The sequence below is a fragment of the Chionomys nivalis genome, chromosome 4 (assembly GCF_950005125.1).
Source record: "Chionomys nivalis chromosome 4, mChiNiv1.1, whole genome shotgun sequence".
Classification (NCBI taxonomy): Eukaryota; Metazoa; Chordata; class Mammalia; order Rodentia; family Cricetidae; genus Chionomys; species Chionomys nivalis.
The window spans coordinates 2,964,956-2,982,618 of record NC_080089.1 but is presented as its reverse complement, the minus strand read 5'-3'; positions in this window follow the sequence as shown (position 1 = coordinate 2,982,618).

Sequence of the window (17,663 nt, the reverse complement as noted above, 5' to 3'; positions counted from 1 at the left end):
AGGAACCAAAAAAAACCCATCTGAGTGCTGGAGTGAAATGTTCGGCCAGTGGAGTCGGGCCCTACTGGCCCTGATAATATGGGTTCAAGTGAAGAACATGGAGGGAGGCCTGAGCTGGGCACTGGTGAGGAATCCACCCATACTGATGCCGGTAAGTAAAATAAGCTCTGTTTTTCCATCCTTTTACTCCACCAATTATACCTTGGGAGTTCCTGCAGCAAATACAGCATTAGAAAGATCCTCACTGGATAATTTAACATTTGATATATCCCATGCCCTCTGCTTCCGGAGGATTAACAATATTTCAGTGATGCCTAGTGTCTCCCTTTCTGGGCCATGTGTGGTCTTTAGTAATTATTCTCTGGGAGACTTTTCTTCTAAATCTTCTGGGCATCCCTGTTTTGGATTGAGAGATATCTTTTACCCAATAAATTTTAAAAGAAATGTTTCTGGATTCCCTACCCCTCCGAGACCAGCTCCCTTATGTTGGAAGACACCACAATCCTTCAAATTATACTTACCATTGCCTTGGGGAAATTGTGCTCCTAAGGAACCATGGAAATTGGAGGGAGATAAATATTTATGGTGGTTTGGTCACCGACCTACCTTTAAAAACTCCTTGGGAGGGGCCTTTGATTTTTCCCATAGAAATCCAAATATGGCAGGAGTTTCACCTATGTTCACAGGCATGTTTCTCTGCGGCCCTCATGCATGTACAAATATTAGACCTTTAGCCCTTCAAAGGGGCTTGGCCTTCAGTGCTGCAGCCTGATGGAACACAAATTGGACATCTTTGAAACCTCCCTCCAGATTAATTATGCAGTGGGAATGAATTTCTCTATTGTCAGCCTAGCTTGTGTTCTACTTCCCTTTATGTTTGTATCCTTTAATGGGTCGGTTGGGGAGGATGGTGTCCTTAATTGTTCTTCCAGCTCCTGCTTTTTGAGCAACTGCTGGTCCCCGACAGATGAGTCCATGCTGATGGTGAGAATTCCTGCCCTGGTTCCCCTGGTGGTAGAAGACCCACAAGATGGACGAGAGCTTATCTTGTAAAGAGAAAGGAGAGACTTTGGGATCACCACTACAGTCATCACAGCTATCGCCATATCAGCCACAGCCACCACCATTGCAAGAATCACCGTGTCCCAGAGTGCAGCTACTGCAGAGACTGTTAACACTCTTGCTGCCTATGTTACCCAGGCCTTAGAAACCCAAAATACCATTAACTCACATATTCAATTGGGCATGTTAAATTTATATCAGCAAACGGCCTTATTACAAGAACAGATTCATGTGTTGTGGATGGTACAACAAGCCTCTTGTTCTCATTTTTATCATTCTGCCTGTGTGACCCTTATGGAAGTAAAAAATATGTCCTTTGAGGTGCAATGCCTTAATGCTTACCTTAGGGGACCTTGGAATGATTCCTTTGTAAACTTTACCCACTCTTTGGTACATCAAATTATTGCAATTAATGAAACTCGTGTTAAACCTGTATCTGCTGAGGGATGGTGGAATACCATGGCCCAGATTGGGGGTTGGGCACAGCGATGGGGAGGTGCCTTATCCCTGGGGATCTTGGAACTAGTAGGGGTGGCAGTAGGCCTGCTCCTCTTAAAATGAGTCTTAAACATCTTCACCCTGACTGAGCTTGTCCACCATCAGGTGTTACTCAGTCTGGTGCATGACTCTCCCAGAAGTCATGAGGTGTGGCTGCAGATGCTGAAAATATGAGGGTCTCCAAGGACGGGCAACCTGTGGGGAGACTCCCCACCTAAGACAGGGCATGGGGGCCCTATGACTGGTAAGGGAAGGTACTTCTCCCACAGGACCTAAGACAGGATCCCTCATTATAAAATAAAGTAGGGGGAATTGTGGGAACTGCAGCCCCGAGTTGATATCCCTGCCCCCATTGAGGTGCTGATCTGCAAGGAAAACATAATAAATTCCCTCTGCTCCTGGGGTGGGGAAGGAAGGAATTTTGAGTGCATGGTGACCATTCCTTGATCTCTGTCAGGGTCAGGTTACAATCCCTTCGCAGCCCCCTCCTCATTTGGTGCCATGGTATAAAACCAGTCCAGCAGACAATGAAGGAAGCTGTTCCACCTCAACCTCATGCTCTGTGTATTCATTCAACCTGGACATCCTCCACTGAGACTCTTGGTTCCAGCCCACGCTGGCACAGCACATGTGTATATGCATGCAGTTATGTATTGCTAACTGTAAACCAGTCATTCTGTATAGCTAGCAAGTATGTTTTCAGGACTGGCTATTTGATAATGGATATCCAACTTGTATGCTCTTCCTTTGGCTCAGAAAGTTCTATAAAAAAAGAAGGAGGTTCCTAAGTCTCAGGCATTAAACCATGGCTGGGAAAACTGAAACTGATAAGATTAATAAGGCCCTTCCCCTTCCAAGGTTATATAGGTGCTGAGCAGGACAGCTGAAGCAGTGAGTCATGCAGAGATACTCAGGCTTCTGATTTTCATGAATCACCCATTTTAATATGAGCCTTGGTGATGCTGTTGCATTTGAGTCATTCATATTACTGTAAGTAATTGCTTACCTGTACTCCTGTTATTAACTTCAATAAACTCATTAATTTGAGGGACTAGGTTTTGCACTGTCTTCCCTGGGAGGCAGTCAGGTAATGAAAGGGGGAACTGGTAAATAATACCAATGGTCAATTTCTAGATTCCTTTTGATTTTCTATCCAAATACATTGCAGAAGGGTCGTGTTACCATCAACACAGATACAAAAGCATAGTGGGCTTTTTCCTCCACCTGCAGACTTCCTCTTCTAGTTGTTTGGTTCAGTACAGATAGATATGCTCAAGGTTAGTCCTGAAGATGTTTACCTGAAGCTGCAGGTGGTCATGACTCTTGTGAGTTAACTATGGCTGTGTCATGTCCAAAAGATAACATTTCACAGCAAGTACCCCATCCTCAGTCACAATATTCAGGACCTGAATTTCTATAATACTCTCTAAATCTATGGTGAGTGGCTTTTCTTCATGCCCCATACAGAACTTAGTGTTCATGGTCACTTCAGCATTTTGAGGTTTCGAGGCTGTATATTTATGGCTACCTACTACAGAAAGAAGAACCTCTGACTAAGATTGAGAGCTGAAGAGATCTATTTTGTTCCACAAAGCAGAACTAGTAGTGTAATCTTAAAGGGCTATGACCCTTCCAGCCATGGTCTTCTGATCAGGTACTGTGTACTGTACTAATTTTTTGTAGTGCAGATCGGAAGGAAACTAATTATACACTAACTCTCATGTCACTGTTGCACCAGTGATTTTTTCATATTTTTTTGCCTTTTAATGAAAAGTTTTAATTTCATGAGATCTTATTTGTTAATTTTTTGTCACATTTCCTATTAGATGAGGATCCTATTCAGAAAACCCTTACCTGTGCTTAGAAGTGGGAATATTTTCTCTACCATATTATCCTGACCTGCGGGATATGAACGGGGGTCCTTGATAAACCTAGTGGAGAGGAATGAAAGGAGACACGAGAAATGATGGCAAGACAGGATTTCTGAAGCCGTTCCCTTTATTTCCTCTCAGAGGATGTTATATAGCAAATGGGCAAAAATGGGGGAGAGGTGTCAGGAAACTCTGCTCTGCTGAAATTCCGGTCTGGAGACATACATTCCTAGCTGATAAGTAAATACTGAGGGTCTGCGATTGTTGACTAACAAAGGAAAATGCTAACTGATTCCAGAGCCTGGTGCCTGCAGGTCTCTGCTAGGAGATAAGAGGCCAGGTTGATTTCCCAGACCCTGCAGAGAGGATAGAAGTAAATTTTTTTCTTAACTTGTGAGCTCAAGTTGGCTGTAAACAAAATGCAGATTTTGAAATACAGGTCTCTCCCCCAACACCATGTCCTTTGGCATTTTCAGGGTGTCAGGTCTCATTCTGACATCCATGACCCATTTGTTGCAGAGCCTGTGTGGTAGAAGATAAGGGACAGAGTTTCATTTTCTGTATACTGAAAAGAGGTTTCCACAACCATCATATCTGAGACAGTATCTTCAAGTGCAAACATTCATATAATGAAACACAAATATGTATGCAACATTACACTAGGTACTCATGAGAGCATTCTGCTTATCAAATGTAATAAGTGATCAAGCTCTGACCACTCAGAGGAATGCATGGCAACCACTTGCATTAGAATAAATTTACTTCCTAATGTGAACAAAGTATCCCACTTATAAACCACATTTCATGAGAAACAGCAGCACCACAACCACATGAAGATTCTTTGGGAAGCTGGGTGGAGCTGGTGACAAATGCTTGTAATCCTTGCAAGGAGGAGGCAGAGGGGAGGCCTACCAGGTGTTCAAGGGCAACTTCTGTTATAGAGCAAAGCAGAGAGCAACTTGTGCTATGAGAGATTCTTAAAACACCAATGGGCTCAGTAACTTTCACTTTCTTATGCTGAGCAGTAGGCTAGGAAGCTTTGTAGCTTGTAGAAACTGCTGGAACCAACACCATTGCTTGTTCTCTTGGTCAAGTGCATTGACAAAAACAAAAACAAAGCTCTCTCTGCAATCCTCATCTGTCACTCCATTTAGCTGTATTCTTTTGAGACTGGAGCCCTAGATGGGGCTGGCCTCAAATTCTTGCATCTGTTTTGTCAGCCTCTGCAGGGCTGGGATTCAAGGCAGGAATTGCATTCAGTCACCTCTGAATCTTCACAGAGGACATCTCACCCTCATGAGAACATGGGCTGTGAGGAGTCACAAGACTCTGAGGAGATGGTGGTCTACCAGCTGTGAGACCCACCAGTCAGAGGCCCTGAGTCAGGTCTCCATGGCCTGGGGGCTGCTCTCACCATGCTGAATTTCACAGACCTCCTTCTCCACTGCCTCAGCAGTTCCTTGGCAGCTCTTTTAACAGTCTCTAGTGTGCACATGCTCAGTGTTCCAGACCGAATGCACATGTTGAGGGAGAGGGGGTAGAACACTCCCTCCCTAGTTTCTCATTGGGCCAGAGTACCTCTGGGGTGGGCTTAAACCTCATGTTATTTATAGTGGATGTGTTTTGTGTGGCTCTATTTGGAGGCTGGCACTTTCTGGTGGGATGTAGTGTTGGTGGGAAGGATCTGGAGCATCTCAAGGGGTACAAACATTAAGGAGTATCTGAACACTGGGGGTCTGCACATTTGCAGGCCTCTGGCTCCACACAGGAAAAGTGAGACACTCTGGCCTTCTTGGCCTACTCATGAGTGACAAGCGAGGGCCTTGCGGTCAGCACTGCACACCTACCATCCCACAGTTCTTGCTCTGCTTCTCTTTACCTCCTCTCACCTCATCTCATTTCTCCCAGCCTCACAACACCTAGACCACAAAACCCCTTTGGCCATGTCTGGGAGGCTACCCTATAGCTCTGCTTTCTTGCAAAGAGGAGAAAATTAAAAGTAGCTAGTCACTTTCTCAACATCTTACTGCTTCTTGTATATGACAGGGACCCTAAGCAAGTCAAGTCCACACATAGGTAGAATAGACTTTGCTACTACTCTGCAGAACTGGCCAAACCTATTGTGTCAAGTTCCAGTGAGGATCCAGTACCTGATGTTGATTGTCATCAACTTGGTGTTCCTGTGACTCAGCATGGACCAGAAGCTTGCATGACTCAGCCTGCACCCATATCATTCCCCAGGCCCAGTAATTTGATAAACATTAGGAATGTAGAATGACATTGTCTTTCTTGTCTGAGAAATAACAAAAGCATAAGTTCGAGTGATTTTATGATAATTAAAATAGAAACTATCATTCCGAAGGAAAAAAGGAGAAAAAGGTTGTATCCTAATAAACTGATTTTTTAAAATTTACTGTGAGGGCCGGGCGGTGGTGGCGCACGCCTTTAATCCCAGCACTTGGGAGGCAGAGGCAGGCGGATCTCTGTGAGTTCGAGACCAGAGCTAGTTCCAGGACAGGCTCCAAAACCACAGAGAAACCCTGTCTTGAAAAACCAAAAAAAAAAATTTACTGTGAGGTTGCTAAATTCTACCTTGTCTCTTCCATCTGGATCACTTTTAGGACTGAAGTCATTGTTAAACTGGTTGCCAAGATAGGGAAATGATTTGGGACTAGGGATAATGTTTAAAGGAGGAGACATGTGCCACGTTCATCAAAGTGACTTATTAAGAACTTAGTCCTTGCAAACTTTCACTCTATATCAGCATGACACCATGAAAGGCACAAATACAAAGTTTTGAGAGAGAGGAAACTGGAAGATGCTGTTAGGTCGATTTAAGCTCTGTAGTTGCTTCTAGAGAGGGCAACCTAGTAGTAGTTATATAAGCTCACATTACATGTCCATTATAAATGCAAATTATATAGATCTGACAATCCACTTTGAGAAATACATTTATTGGGTATGATGGTACATGCTTCTAAACCCAGAAATTCTAAAGTTGAGGCAGAATGATTATAAATTTGAGACAAATTGAGAGTAAGATCCTACCTCAGATAACAGAAAACATGATATGATGAGGCATAATAACCAGGCTAACTTACTAATGAAATATGAAACTTTAATGAAGAAAATAGCTTACAACACCAGCGATCCAGCGATGAAACCAGAAGTACAAAAGGGCCAGCAGGGTTCACACTGCCAGATTTATACATAAACATTAGCCCAAGGCAAACATGCCCCCTTGGGCTGGGCTTCCCCTACAATGATAGGGTGTCACATAAATGCTGTCACAACAACAGAGTAGCATTCAGTCTAATTTTAAAATATAAATCACAAACACCATGAAGCCTCTCAAGTTGTCTACTCCATCTTCCACCAAGGCCTCTTTTATGACAGAAGGTGTTGTTGAACCAGGTGACATTTATGAATGGGATATTGTAGGGGCCGGATTATACAAGCCTATATTCCTACGCTGTATGACAGTCAGAATGCTGAGCAACCTGGCAGGGCACAATTTGCACCTGCCACACAGACGGTGGTGGCTTAGACTTTTGATAGTGAGACAACCTGATGCTTTCCTAAGCAGGTGGTCAGGATATGCTAATATGTTTATCTGCTCCTTCTATTGTAATTTAGCTCTCAAGCATGGTTTTTCAGTCTATGTGACAGAACAGGCATAGATGTGGATGTGACCTAAGTCATTCTCCCTGCTACCTTGGAAACAGAATGCTAAACTTCTCCCTCAGTTTGCATTTTGATATAAAAGCTATTTGAATAATAAACGAGGATGAATTTTAGGATGTGAGTTTAGGATTTCATGAAGGATCCCTGAAACTCCCTCCCAGTATAGTTGTGTGAATTGTGTTTTCATTCCACACCTCCACTCTGGAATGAGAAAGAGTTTATGTCTGGGCTGATCCCTGAATATTGGCACCCCACAATGTGAGGCTGATAGATGACCCTCCAAACACATGGAAGAATCACCAGAAATATGGAGGAGAACGTGAGGAACCCATGAGAAAATTGCACCACAGATGGAAAGGTAAGGAATGAGTGCTCAGAAATAAGGGGTAGAATTTAAAAAAGCATGTAAGTGGGAGAATAAATCAGGAATAAAAATCATAAACTATAAGGTATATATATGTGACAAGGAGACAGTATTCAGTTATGTATGTTGGCAGCTAAAGGACGTTAAAGTGGAGCAGAAACAAAGGCAGAGATATTTAGAGTGTGTAGGCATTATGATCACAAAGATGCAGCTTTTAATGCTGCTGAATGGGTAGAAAGAATGAAGGGAATATGGCATTTGGCCCAAAAATGACCTAGGTTACCACTGAAATTGTCCTCGCACATGCACTGTAGCTAACTGAGTTTGACCCACATGAAGTAGTGAGCTGAGTCTAACCTGCCTGTATGTAAGGCAAGCAGGAGACAAAGTTCAGAGAGCTAATATTACCTCCCATAGTCAGCACCCAGAGTCGGCCAATAGGACAGAGGAGAAGATTCAGGAATTCTCCTAATTTTATGATTACAAGTTAACATAAATAAGAAAAGATAGCAAGAATCAGCACAGCTACACCCACTGGAGCTTGAATGAGGAATGGGCACCACCTGCTCCCTAGAAAGACAAAGACCCAGAAAGACAAAGCCAAGTGGCAGATGGAGGGAGCATGTCCTGCCAATATCAAGCTGTTTTCAGTACTGTGGCTCTGTAGTGAAGTTTAAAGTCAAGAGATTGTGATGCTTCAGAAGTTCCATTATTGTACAGGATTGTTTAGGCTATCCTGAGGTTTTGTTTTCATTATGAAGTTGAGGATTATTATTTTGCGGTCTGTGAAGAATTCTGCTATATTTTTAATGGGTGTTTGCATTGAATCTGCAGATTGCTTTTGATAAAATTGTCATTTGTTGCTATGTTGGTTCTACCATCCCAAGAGCATGGGAAATCTTTCCATTTTCTGATGTCTTAACTTTGTTTTTTCAAAGATTTAAAAGTTCTTGTCATACAGATTTTTTTCACTTGTTTAGAGTTACTCAAAGATATTTTATGCTATTTGTAGTTATTAGTAAAGGATGATGTTTCTCTGATTTCTATCTCAACTCATTTATCATCTGTGTAGAAGAGGTGAGTTTATGTTATTTTCAGGTTCTGGTTATGACAAAATAATTCTGTTAACATAGTTGAGCACATGTCCTTATGGTAAGGTGGAGAATCTTTTGTGTATAGGCCCAAAAGTTGTATTCCTGAGTTTTAAGGTAGTTTATTGTCTAATGTTCTGAGAAATTGCTATACTAGGGGCTGGAAAGATGGCTCAGTGGTTAAGAGCATTGCCTGCTCTTCCATAGGTCCTGAGTTCAATTCCCGGCAACAACATGGTGGCTCACAACCATTTGTAATGAGGTCTGGTGCCTTCTTCTGGCCTGCAGACATACATGCAGACAGATTGTTGTATATATAATATATATATAATGTATATGTATATATATACATAATATATATATAAATTGTTATACTAGAATCCAAAGTGGCTGTGCCAATTTGCATTCCCACCAGCAGCACAGGAGTTTTTGCTTTACCCCGCATTCTCTTTAGCATAAGTTGACATCAGTGTTTTAAAACTTGGCCATTCTTATAGGTATAATATGGACTCTCAGAGTTGTTTGATTTGCATTCTTTAAAGGCTAAGGATGTTGAACATCTTTTAAATGTCTTTCAGTCATTTTAGATTCATCTGCTGAGAGTCTTCTGTTTAGGTCTGTACCCTGTACTTTTGTTGGATTATTTTTTCTTTTGATGACCAATTTCTTGAGATCTTTGTATGCTTTGGAGTTGATTAGTAAAGATCTTTTCCCATTCTATAAGCTGTCATTTTATCTTGTTGAATGTATACTTTGCTTTAGAGAAGCTTCTCAGTTTTAAGAGATATTGTTTATTAGTTGTTTCAATGTCTGTGCCACTGGGGCTATATTTGAGATACACCAATGCATTTTAGTGTACTTGTAACCTATTCTTCTGTGAGGTTCAGTGTGTTTGGTTTTATGTTGAGGACTTTGATTCATTTAGACCTGAGTGTCACGCACAAAGATAAATATGGATCTATTTTCATTCTTCTACATGTTGATGCCCAGTTATGCCAGCACCATATTTTGAATGTGCTTTCTTATTTCTACTTTCCTGTAAGCTAGGCAGACTTACAACTTATAAGGAGCATAGTTTAAAAACTTTTAAATGGATACAATGGCTAAAGTCTTCATAATATTCTTATTCCTATAGCCACTAAGTAAAATTCTTAGAGGAAGCATTGAGCCAATTTCCAATAGACAGCTTATAGAAGCTGCCAAACAGGTACTCAAGCAGATAGAATATACTATACAATAATCAAAGAGTACATTATATTAATTTTGATTCAGCCTTTGCAAGCATGTATATTGAATACAAAACTTACTTATATAGCAGTTTTATGAAAAAAAAATGGTTTGCTTTTTATGACTGCACCTTCCCATTCTGCCAGTTAGACATTAAACTCTTAATTTAAAGCAGAGAATTGAACAGAACAAAAGAGCATATGGAATCTAGGGGATGTTTTAGCAGAGTACTGACTATGACTGATGTTTCTTATAATAAGCACTAAATTAATTGATAATTTTAAAGTAAAGATTCTTGGACAATTGTGTTTGTTCAATTAAAAGCCAGATTAATAATCTTTTCCCAGCTGATTGTTGCTGTTATTTGCACAGCTATATTTTGGTAAAGATTCTTTAAAGGATATTCTGCTAAATCTTACAGATGGTTCATCCAATGGAAGAACTGCATATATGGTTAATAATAAAAAGGAATTGGGAGTGTGCCTGTAACTTCTTGAAAACAGCTTAAATGGATAAACGTTGCAAACAGATTCTGACATGGTGGCACCAAAGTGACCTTTGTTAAGGCAAGGTGAAAAAAATGCTTGCGATGAATTACAAAAAGACCCAGCCCTATATTAATTTGGGGTCCAGAAAGTGTTTGTGCCTTTTTTCACAGAAAGAAAATAAAGCTGGATGAGATGACTGCATGTACAGGAAAGGAGTGGCAGTCCCGATGACGTCATAGCTGATGACATCCCCATAGGGGAATCGGAGTGAAAGGAGTTGGATAAAAAGCCCACAGTCTTCTCCACCCCCATAGAGAAGAGTGCCTGATTCACAGGACCTGATGACAACACTCTGCATTGCTGGATGCCATTCTGAGCTGCTTCCAGATACTTGGGACACACACACAGTCACAGAGGTCCTGCTGTATGTTGACTACAACTTGTTTGCAGTCTGAATCCTGTTTACTTTGGAGCTCAAATGTAGACTGAACATTTGACTGTTTTAATCTTTGCGACACAGAACTCATTTTGATTAAAATATTGGACCTGCAAACTAAGACCTAAGCTTTCTCCTCATGGAAGAAAAGACACAAAATAAGAAATGAATGAAGCCCTTCTTCACTCAAGAGGGGGGCAGGCCTGAGGGTTTAACTGCGGCTCAGAGACTGGAACTGGTATTTGATAGCAGCAATGTCATTGGACTCTCACCTATCGAAAAATCTTTTATTGTCTTTTGATTACTATGGATTTAAAAAAAGTGTGATATGTTAAATTGTGGGTTTATTGTTAATTCCCATTCTAGAATTATAGTATTTACCTGATAATGTTTGTAACTGTTTATAAGATGTTGAGAAAAGTTTTGACATGTCCTGTAAATGTTTGGACTTAATGCATGTGTTAAGAAGTCTAGATTTTGATAAAATTATCAAGAGGTGCTCTAGACCAGCAGAAGAAACATTTTCAACTCAGGCAATCTTCCTCTCCTTTAAATAGGAGACTATAGCCTTTAGGAGCATGATTATTCATAAACATTATGATCTCTCCTGACAAAAAAAGTATGGCTCCGAGACACAGAGCCCAAAGGTATTCTCTCCCTTAATCTATTTTATTCACAAAGGTCAGAGATGGGTTTGAAGCTTCTCCCCAGATGCCTAAGACAGGAACTTGCATGATTAGAATGCTAGTTTCTGATGGTAAGCGTCGGTAGATCTTTGCCTAAGGCAAACACAGTCATCTACCCTGTTGCAGAAGCACAGGCTTTATTAAAGTTAATATAAGGGAATGGATTGTAGAGGGTGGATTATACAGGCCCATTTTCTTACATTGTATGGCATTCAGAATTCTGAGTGACCTGGCAAGGCACAATTTGCATCTACTACACAGAAAGGAGTCTCCTAGCCTTTTGAGAGTGAGACAACTTGACACCATCCTAAGTAAGTGGTCAGGCTATGCTGATGCCATTCTGTTCCTTCTATTGTGATTTAAGAGATCCCCTGGGGAAGAGGTGTTTTTCAGTCTATGTGACAGAGCAGGCATAGGTGTGGATGTGACCTAAGTCATTCTCCCTGCTACCTAGGAAATGGAATGTTAATAAACATTACCCTCAGTTTACATTTTGATATAAAAATGGTTTAAATAGTAAATGCAGGTGAATTTCAGAATGTGAATTTAGGATTTCATGAAGGATCTCTGAAACTTCCTCCCTATAAAGTCATGTGAGTTGTATTTTTAATTCTACACCGAATAGTTTCAAGAATTGAATAGTTTGGGAAGATTATGAGACATACATGTCTTTATGGAAGTGTAGGGCTCACTTCTCTAGTTTCATTAGGAGCAGGATTATGAAGTTTCGAGGTTAATTTACATGTAACTTCAGGCTAACCTGCCCTTAGCTCTCCATATCTTCTTCAGTGCTTGTTGTTTGCAGCATAGTCTCGTTATAGTTTTCAGTGGTATTTCCCAAATGGGTAAAAATGTTGAATTATCTGCAGATATGCATATTTGTCACCTGTCAATCTTTTGTAACGAAGTATCTGTTCAGAATGTATGTCTACTTTTATTGGCCGGTATGCACATTTTTGTAGTAAATTTGTAGGCATAGGTTTAAAGTTTTCAAAGACCTCGTAGACATCTCATTCCTAAAAATTTCCTTTATGCTTTTGTTCAGCCTCTTGGCAACTCAAATGGCTTCATTTTTCTCATCCAGTGGCTCTCCAAAAAATAATCATCCTGCATACAGCTTAGTCCCTGAATGAGCTCAGAATGAGGTCACATAAAGTAAATCCCAGTAAACAAGGGTTAGTGAGATAGCTTATTGTGCAAAGGTGCATGCTGCCAAGCCTGACAAGCTGAATTCAAGTTCTAGGACCCAGATAGTGGTACAAAAGACCTGACACTAAATGTGCGATTTAGGAAATGTACATGTGTGTGCACACCCCCATGAGCACACACACTTAGACACAAAATTAATAAGCTAATTAAGTAATAAATTAATATGAAAAAGAGAATCTCTGTAAATAAATCTTTTCCATGTAGCTACTGGACTGATCAAGTGGTATAACTATCTGGAGAGGGTGTGGGCAAGAATCCCAAACCTCTTCCACCCCCTCCAGTGGTTTCTAGGGTGTTGTTTTTTGCATGGATTTCTTGTTTTCAATGCCAGAGTATAGTCTGTGCTATTAAAGCAAACTGGCAGCATGACCTAGAGTTTAAAGCAAACTAAAATGACATGATGGTTACAAGAATGAGGAACCCTTGTTTTCTGTAAATGATGTGTATATAATATATGCATTGTGAATGATTTAATAAATTGATAACAGTCCATTACTTCATATAGTCAACAATCATGAGAACATTTGAGATGCCCAATCTAACCCTTAGAATCTATAAGTGTGTTAATAGCACATGAAAAGTCAGAATTAAAGTTGTGTAAGGTTTCATTAGATGGCCCTTGGAATAGATTATCTGTGTGGGTTAAGTATAATCTCTAGGTTGCTTTTAAATGCAAGAGGGAAACATGAAGGGAGTGCCAATGTGATACCATATGAGAGATTCAACCAGACTCAACACTCTTGCCCTTTAAGGGGAAAGGGGCTGTTAACCAAAGAAGGCAGAAAGTTTCTAGAGATAGGAACATAGATTTTCTGCTAGAGTTTCAGAAAGTTCAGCCAACACCTTGACTTTAGTGATGAGAAATGAAGACTGATAGGCTTCATCTTACTTTCATACACAGTTATATGCAGAGTTCAGTATCTCAGTCTATTGGGCTGAGGACCTAGTTTCTTGTTGGCTCTTGACCAAACACTTCTCCCCATTCCCTGTCACATGTTCCAAGACATTTCACAGCATTGTAACTGACTTTAATCAGAGGAAAGGGAGAAAAAAACCAGTTTGTTTATAGCCTAATCTTATGAATTCTTTTTCTCACCCAGACTTTGATGGGAATAATTGACAATTAAATGTTGCATTTTATAAGTATAGCATATTTGATAGGCATGTGCATTGTTCTGAAGACGAAGGCTAGAAGCCTCTGAAAGCTACTGCTGTAGGGCTGTGCTGAGGGACTGGAGAATGAGATGACATCCAAGGGCAACAGCAACATGTTGATGTGCTCTCTGCAGAACAGTGGAGTTAGCATGTGATGGCTGTTTCTCCTCTTTCACACTTATGCTGTTGCATGGCACTGTTCCCATTCATCCTGGGTCCTCCCCTGTCCATTTACTGTCTTACATGTCAATCAACTCTATAAATGCCTTCAAAGACACAGAGAGATGCTTTATTAATCTCACAGATCACTATCTAATCACATTGACGTTCAAGATGAGTCATTACACAGCCCAGGCATGGAGGTTAGAGATAACATTTGTCTTGAATGAAAGAGTTTCAAATTCACCTTGAGCCTGAGGATAAAGTTCAGGAATGTTTGTAAAACAGAGTGAGAGTGGCCTGTGCATGTGTACTCAAACCTCACAGCTCTCATGGGTCACAGATTCAGAAAATGTTGGTGTTAATGTGAGGTGAGGTCCCCAGGGGACACTTTGCACAGACTATGTGAAGGGTTGATGATTTTAACAGAGACATCCTTCACTCAATTCCTTCAACATTAACCATCACAGATGCCCTAGAAATGGATAAAGCATGACCATTCTGAGGTGGCTAGGTTTCCAACTAAAACTTTATTTCAAAAACTGGGAGAATAGTCCTTACTAAAGAGAAGAATAAGCTCTTTTAATTGGTACAATGACCGTCTAAGATGGGTGTTCTTATTCCCATTTTACAGATGAGTACACTGTAGCTCAGACTGGCTGAAGCAACCTGTTGCTAGCTGAAGGACAACCCTGCAGTCCTAAGAGGATTTGGCTCAGGCTCAGCTACTGCTTCCTACAATGTCCTGAACAATGTCTTTACTCTGTGCACATGGTTCCTTTTAGCTCCAACCTTCCGCAGTCACACAAGAAGTCTGAGGTAGCACAGCTTCAGAGATCCAGAACCTACTCTTTCCCAGACAAGGATTACTCTAGGGCTTGTAGGAGTCTAAGCCCATGTTAGTAGACGCCTGGTCTCCATCACTCCCACAGAGGACCCTGACCTCAACTATTCCTGGGAGAACTTTATCCCCACTTCCATATGAGTCTTCATAGGCTTCATCCACCACTCTGCAGCATCCTATGGCCCCTGACCAGACTCCTAGAGGGGAAAGTGGACACTGTCCTGCTGAGTGTGGATCAAGAGTGGAGCATGGGGAGGCAGATGCTGCCAGGTTGTGCATGGATCAAGAGGCTAAAAGGTGATGAGGATGTTCAATGGTTTTTGCATGTCTGAACCTGCGTGTCTAGTCCCCCCCCCAGACCATCTGTGTTCTGCCTGCCTCTGACCTGAGCTGCAGACTGAGACAAAATACCTCCTTCACCTACCCACTATCACCCCCTTATGCCTTTGCATAATCCCCAGGGACACTGCCTGGCTAGCTCCCTAAAGCATCTATGAGGTCCATCCACCCAGCCCAGAATTTCCCTATTGTCACCATCACATCTAGGACACAGATGAAGAGTCAGAAATCTCAGACTCCATAGAAGAAACCACACACTCAAGGGTCAGCATGATCAGAAAGAGCAGCTAACTCATGCAAAGTAATTTGGACTGTAGCCTAAGTAAGTGGGGAGCCAGTGAAAGTCATTGTATAAAAGAGGGTTATGGCTCATTGGAAACCTCTTTGACTGTGGTGTGGAGCCGGATGGGGGAAGGGTGGGCAACAAGGGCCACAAGAACAAGTCCATTCTCCATTTTTCTCTCATCCCCAAAGTAGCTGAACAGTTTAAAGCAAGATTGCTTGAGGCATAGTAGGTGCTGAATAAACATCTCTTAGCTGATTCTATTTGCTTAAGTCAATATGATGTCACAAATATCCCAGAGGAAAAGCAGGAAGGACACTTGGCCTGAGGATACCTTATTCAAATGCTTAGCACCAGAAATGCTTCAAGTTTTATATGTGGGGTATTCTGCAAATAAATGATGAGGGATCTTCAGGGAAGGTTCAGGTGTAAGCGAGGAATGAACGTTTTTCATGCACACTGAAATACATAACCTGAGGTTGCTCTTATATAATGTGTTTAATAACTCCATGAAGCAAAGTGCTATTTAATCATCCACTTGTGTCTTGTGATGGTCCCAGAGCATTTGGATTACCTGTGCTAGAGAAGGTGGGGTTGAGACGCCTGATCCTTCACTGGTCAGCATTACCAGGCATTGTTGGACCCCCTGCTGCTTCTGGGACACCCTTTAGGCAACATGAGAGGAAAGTCTAATAAGCCAGCACTAAGATAGGAGGGTCATGGGAGCTAGCCTGTGTTTCTGGAAGTCAACGCATCTCCCACCTGGCCAGTTGAGATGGAAGAAGTAGTTTTCTGGGGTCCTGAGGGGTGGGAGGCCTAACTGGAGAGGGTCCTGATCTCCACTTACAGAAGGAAATAGGAATGGAACACTGGTGTTTCTGTCCCTGAATGGAATAAGAAATCAGGTGGGGTGATTTTCGTTACCTGTCCTGTGGAGCTGGGGACAGTGCAGTGTTCAGAGAGTGAGACAGTGGGAAATTCACCTGGAAAACCCCAGACCCAGTGTCTGGGAGATGTCTGGCCAAAAAAGACATCATTCTTCTGAGAGAACAACCCTGACCCATGGGGTGCTGCTTTCTCCAAAGGAGCCACCTAGCCACCAATGTCTTCCTGGTCATGCAGGATAGGGGGTGAGTCAGGTGTGGTTTGTTGGGAGGAGGGAGGTGTTGTGCTGGTTAATTTGTCAACTTGATACAAAATGGTCTCACTTGGGAAGAGAGAATCTCAAGTGAGGTGTGGCCTCCACCAGATATACCTGTGGACATGTCTGTTGGCTATAGTCATCATGAATGATTGATGTGGGAGGGCCCAGCCCACTGTGGGCTAGTAAGGAAAGATGTGTGTTGTACAGAAGGTATATGGGACAGGTCTGAACTGAACTGGGTGTTCTCCTTTTTTTTTTAAAGTTTTCTATGGGTGTTTGGTTTGCATGTATGCCTGTGTACCTGTCGTGAGCTGGTGAGTTTAGCCACTTCAATCACTATGACTTCCTCAGCTCATTGTTCTCTTGTGCCCTTCTCCCCAGAGATCAGTGAGTAACCACGCCAAGTGAAAGAATTGTCTTTACCAGAAATTTCAATATCCAATGCATCAATGGGGTTTACAATCTTAATAGGCATGGGGGACTGATGAAGGGAAAACACAGGCAATTCAATATCACAATTATTAACCCTACTAATCCTAATACTTAAAACCAATTCATAACCTCAATTCAGCTCATCAATTATTCATGAAGCACTTCTTTAAGCTTAATGTAACTTATAAATTAACATTTCCTAATACTAATACCAAACATTAAACATATGTATTAAAATATTGATTTCCCTTAACATTTCATGCTCTAATATTAATACCATTGTTTCAATAACTTTTAACAACTCACACTCTAAACACATGTTACAAAGTGCCCTACTTAAATAATCCTGCTAACACACACACACACACACACACACACACACACACTATATGACCTGATCTGTTCTGTAAAGGGATGAAAGGGACTGTTAGGTTTCTTCCATCTGGAAGTCCAACTGCACTGTGTGCTTGATCATGAAGCTTGCTTGACAGCGTAGTCTGTGTGGTCTGGTGATAGTATCTTATCTTGGGATGCAGGACGTTTGGAGGATTCTGCTCTTGGGAGGCAGGCATTCGATGTTCTGCTCTCTGGCTGGTACTGGGTGCTGGATCATGAAGTTAGTCTGTATTCTGGTACCAGTCTTACCTCGGGATGCAGGCCTTTGGAAGATTCTGCTCTTGGGTGGCAGAGT